The sequence below is a fragment of the Ixodes scapularis genome, unplaced genomic scaffold, assembly GCF_016920785.2.
Source record: "Ixodes scapularis isolate PalLabHiFi unplaced genomic scaffold, ASM1692078v2 PGA_scaffold0__279_contigs__length_252992795, whole genome shotgun sequence".
In the NCBI taxonomy this organism is placed as follows: Eukaryota; Metazoa; Arthropoda; class Arachnida; order Ixodida; family Ixodidae; genus Ixodes; species Ixodes scapularis.
The window spans coordinates 142,420,558-142,426,171 of NW_024609835.1; the positions used below are offsets into that span (position 1 = coordinate 142,420,558).

At 43.3% G+C, this 5,614-nt stretch overlaps 1 non-coding gene across 1 annotated transcript; it reads left to right on the forward strand.

Annotated features, from left to right (window-relative positions):
* Nucleotides 1-4,944: 4,944 nt before the first annotated feature.
* On the forward strand, nt 4,945-5,017 carry Trnav-cac. The gene has a single exon. It is a non-coding gene; the product is annotated as a tRNA-Val (tRNA).
* Nucleotides 5,018-5,614: the final 597 nt, after the last annotated feature.

A 5,614-nucleotide genomic window follows, 5' to 3' on the forward strand; every position in this document is an offset into this window, starting at 1 on the left:
CCCGAGGAGCGTGCTTCTCCTACGCGGGTGTCTTTATGCGGCGGAGCTGAACCCTCGGGGGCATGGGTCTCTCTCTGTCGCACTACTTCGGAGGCTCCTCACTAAAAGAAACGTTTTGCCTCCCGTGTAGGGTCATTGATGTGCCATGCAACAAGTGAGTTTACTTTGTAGCACTTTCCGCTAGGAATGTAATTTCAAACGTGTCAGCCGCGTGAACTTTTTTTTTATTTTTTTTTTTACGCGGGCGGTTTTTGCGTTACATGAAGAGGGGCCGTTTTGGGAGTACTCTTCCTACCAAGGTTGGGCATATAAGTAGGCGCGGATACTTTTAAGGTGAGTTAAATTGCTTGTCATGTCAACTACTATAGATTGTGTTTACATGGATGCGACACTAGCGCATGAACTTCAGGGGGAACCAATCACGCGCGCCCAGTCCCTCAGCTTTTCCCTCTTCTATCCAATCACAGTCGTCATATCTCGATTCGAGGCGCTATTATTGCATCCACGTATCTGGGGTCACTGACAACTTGGCAAACGCACGGTGGAACGTGTCCTGAGCATCTCAATATTGCTCCTCAGCCAGTCAGATTACGGCACTTGCGGATGACAGCGTCGAAGGACCAATCACGATGCAAGAAGCATGAGCATGATAAGCAACGCCATGCGTTTTTCAAGCTGTTCAGCGAGTATAAAGGATAACACAGTTGTAATACAATTAGAACACAATTGAGCTTTGACAAGTTTAAGTCCGATCGCTTCTTTTCTTGGAATACTTAAAAAAATTGAATACTGTTTCTTTTTTTCAAAATTTTGTTTCTGATTTTGTTGGAAATGTGAATGATTTTTTTCTTCGCGTAATATAAAGCAAAGTATTCACTCTTAAGATGTTTATATTTATGTAATAATCTTTCCTAAGACACCGTTAGAATAAAATAAAAATTATAAGCGTGTCAATTATGACCACAGTTGTATGTAGCTTTAGCGGATGACGAGTAAGAATAAAATGGAGATGTGAACCGAACAAATTTCAGACAAGACCCATTGGGCTTTGAATACGTTTGTTAACACCTCGTTTTGTGTATTATGGCAGGTGTGGGACACCGTTCAATGTACGTTAAAGACATTTAATTTTGTCTAGACAACTTAGGTTGAATGTGACGTAATCGCTCGTCTTTCTAAAATAGGTTGATAGACCCTAAGTTATTAATATAAGAATATACTACGTTTCGAGTTTAAAACATCTTCTAATATATGCAGCCCAACATGCCTTTTTCCTTCCTGAGGTATATAAAGTTTACACCAGAAGAAAACTATTGGCAAAACTTGTTCTATAATCTACGCATGGCATAAATAACACAGGACCTCCCGATCTTTCAGGAACAATTATACAGTCGTGCACACGCTACGAATACCTCTCCCTATTTTAGAAGTTATTTAATATACTATAAGCAAAACGGTGACCTCCCTTTTTATATGTTCGTTCTCAGAAAGGTTGGGTTTTATAACCTGTTAATCCCGACAGCCTCTGTGGGTAACTCTTCCTACGCCCATGCTTCGAGCGCTCGGTTGGATGTCCACACCCACCTGACACAACCCGCAAGAGCAGCAGTAGGAGACTCCAACGACGTCGCTGTCTCGTCGTACCGGCGCGACGTTTTGCAAACTCCATGGCTGAAGCAACCGCAGCACCTCCATGAACGCGGCTTGCGCCGACTGCTATCCGTTCCTCATGACACTTGAACTTCACTCCGAGATGCGAACTCTTCCACTGATTGCACTCATCTCTGGGGACTCCTCCCTACAAAAGCTGCCTCTTTGTGTCTTCTTGAGGCGCCCTAGATGCGATGTCGCGCACACTTTACTACTTGTGTTGCCGCCGTGCCTCCTTCGATTCCCGGAGTCGACTGGGGCTCGCGGCAGCGATGCCGGCTCATGGCTGCGACTGGGGCGCCCTCGTTGTCGATTGGGATGGGAGAGGAGCGATAGTCTCTTTCTCTAGACCCCTCCCCCCGTTTCTTTCTCTCTTTTTCTCTTTTATATTTTTTTAGCGTCGTGTTTCTTTTTGCTGTCTCTCTAAAGCACTTTCGTTCTCGCCTGTCGTTTCGGTTCCGACGCCGCCGCGCCCCTCTGTGCGCGTTTCTTGAACAGGGGCTGGTGAAGCTGGCGCGTGGAGTAGACACGGAGTGGACCTAGTTAGCTCAGTGCGAGATATATATATATATATATATATATATATATATATATATATATGCACTTGTGTGCGACCTTAGTATTTTTGGTAAATATTGGTATTTTGATTTTGGTATTTTGTATAAAAATATTTTAGCGTGTTTTATTTTTTTGGAAAGTTAGTCCTGCTGCCAATCTCCAAACGGGCCCCAGACCCCGTCAAGCTGCCTTTGGCAGCTTTCTGTATGGGGCACCGTTGGCTAAAAGGCCAAAAATAAAGATTGATTGATTGATTGATATCTATATATATTTGTGCTTTTCAGCGTTTGTGGTTTAATGCATTTTGTGCAACGAGGCGAAACACAAAAAAACGTAAAACAAAACGATACAGGGGAACACGTCTTGCTTTGCGTAAAGAACGCGATTGGTGCTGGATGATTTGTATCTCGAGGTAATTTTTAATAAACACAATAATACCAATTGTAATAATAATACCACACGTCAAATAAAAGCTGGTTTTTAATGTCTGGGGAACAACAACATAATAAAGAAACTGCTGTGCTTAGATAGTTTTACGCTTATTGACAAGGATTACTTTTTTTTACACCTTGCGAACGCCTTTGAAGACCTTGGGCAATACACTAAACGTTTTGGAACGAATCATATAGATAGCTTCTAAGATGAATTTAGATGATTGAGGTCTATCGAACAAAATAAACCTTTGTGGAGACTGCGGCAATTGTTGTTATTGAGGCAAAAACAACAAAATACACGGTTCTATTAATCCCACTATAAACAAAATCAAAGCAGCATACGAAAGCTCTGCGCTTTAATTTCAACAACGGATGATTAAAACGCGAAAAGCCAGGTTTGGCGGGAAGTAAAATAGTGCTACCATTCTTTTTTAGTGTCGTATTGCTTATGCTTCATCCTGACTTTAATCTCACGGACTTCGCAAACTGGGCCTAACTTTTCTTTGAAGATATTTATAACTACCTGTTTAGCTATTACTTTTCCGTCGTAAAAATAAAGGCGTCGGCAAGGATTATATCATGAAACTCGCAAACGCGTTTGCGTGAAAGAGCTGTTGAGACCAAAAAGCCTTATGTGTGATCTCAACATGCTTTGGATGTTGAGATCAGACATAAAAAACAGGTTTTTGTACGGGATTGTGCAAAGTTTTCTATTCACTTAAAATGACAATTATTCCGGATGCCTGACGCAAAAGGGCATAACAAGCTTGCAGTAACACCATCTACTACGGGATCCTGTTTTTCTGTTGCCATAAAAGCATTTTGTTATATATATATATATATATATATATATATATATATATATATATATATATATATATATGTATGTATGTATATAGCATGGAGATTTCATCGTACAGTGAAAGAAAGGGAGAATCTGCAAGCGGGAGTAAAAAAGGTGGCAAAAAGAAAAGCAACCATTTCCTCACACTTCCCAACATCATTAAAGTAGTGCGCAATTTGAAATCCTAATCGTTAACCAGTCGTTGAAACTTCAAGCAACTAAGGCCATTTGAATTTAAAAGTTCTATCTACTCTTGTCGTAAGTAATTTACAGCTAGCGTGGTTGAAGTAAGTTTGAGGCCAGTCTTTCTGTTTTATTTTGGGCCGTTTCTGGGGTTGCAAAGTAATGAAACTGTGACCCTTGTAATGACCCACTTCAAAGAAGCTCTGAACAGCCCTTTCGATGTTCAGATAACAAATTGTACTACCGACCTTGGAGCTATTAAAGAGCTAAATCACTCGGTTCTTCCAAAAGTACGTTAATGCCTCTTCCAACCACCTTAAGTAGAAACGAACGACCCCTCGGCCATTCCAAGCAGAGTCGCTTGTGTCTTTGGAAGCAATCAGGGCGGCAATTTGGCAAGTGGGAGGCTGATTTAGGCGTGAATTAAAGTAATGCCGCTTTTTTTCTACCGTCGAGTAGGCGCCACATGTTGTTCGGTGTCAAGCCTTGCGTTTCCAGGGCCTTTAAAAATTGAAAACAAGACAGCGACAAGCAGGGGCTCCCGAAGTATATCTGATGTGTGTAAGAGGGGAGGGGCGGGGGGGGGCAACGTCTTGGTGCTCTTGTCGCATCGTGTAGTTTACCTCTTTCTCTCTTTTTATGTATATATATGAGACAGTTGCGTGCTGAATATTTATATATTCAACACGCAACAGCCTCATGGGGGGGGGGGGGGGGGGGGCGGTCGGAACAGCTATGAGTGTGGGGTCATGCCCCCACCGGTTTAAAACTTGTGACAAAAACTGCCCCCCGCCCCTCCCCGTGGTTCGTAGCCCCTGGCGACAAGTCAGAAATTACTAAACACGATGACATGTTGGACCTTCGCTTTCGTGGACGCAATGCATAGAACGATCCTCATTTCCATAGAAGAAGAAAGCTATTGCAATGAAATGTATGAGTGAGTTACATTGAAACTCAACTTAAAAAATTACCTTAATCCTACTATAAAATCGGACTGCGCAGAACGCATTTGATCACATCGTTCATAATATAAATTGTGTAGAGTTTGTACATTGGGTATTAGGTTAATCGAAGAGTGCTGGATAATCGGCGCATGGGCATATGTACAATATTAAACAATTTTTTCAGTCTACTCCAATTTTATAGCTCTTACAGATGATTAATAATTATTTGAATAGTTTATTTCGATTGTGACAGGACAGAAACAAAAAAACAAAAGTATTAGAAAGGTGAGTACATTCAAAACCTTGGTTTATATATCGGAGCTGCGTTCTCGTTTCCGTGGTGTAGGGGTTATCACGTGCGCCTCACACACGTAAGGTCCCCGGCTCGATCCCGGGCGGAAACAGTTTTTTTTGTTCGCATGTTTTTCGCTCAGATATTTAGCTGCGGTTTGCCGCAACGTGTGATGGTACGGCTAAAAACGTAATGAACCCTATTTCGGCAAAGGCAGTTTAGTACAAAATTTGTTTTATTCCGCCACCGATATTTAGGTGACTGCATCACCATGTCGCGTGTTTCCGAGAGGCAACCGAGGTTCGGAGCTCCCATGCTCGGTCAACACCTCCTAGGCAGCTTTAAAGCCGGCGCGTTACGTCACATGACGTCACGTCCGGTGGGCTTGCGCGGGCGCTGATTGGATGCGAGTGCCGCGTCAGCGTTCGCGTGGGACTATGATAGGAAACGAGCGCCACGGCGAACGCTGACGTGGCACTCGCATCCAATCAGGGCCCGTGAGGGATTCCCGGACGTGACGTCATGTGACGTAAGGCGCAGGCTTTAAAGCTGTGTAAGAGGTGTTGGCCCGGTTCCAAGCGAGACTTTTGGAAAAGCGCCACCTGCGACCCCTTGCACTTCTTGAGGTGCAGCTGCTCTAAAGCGGTGGGGCGTCTGTGCTCGTCGTTTAGAGTGCGACCTTTGCCACCATCAGTTGAAACACACAATA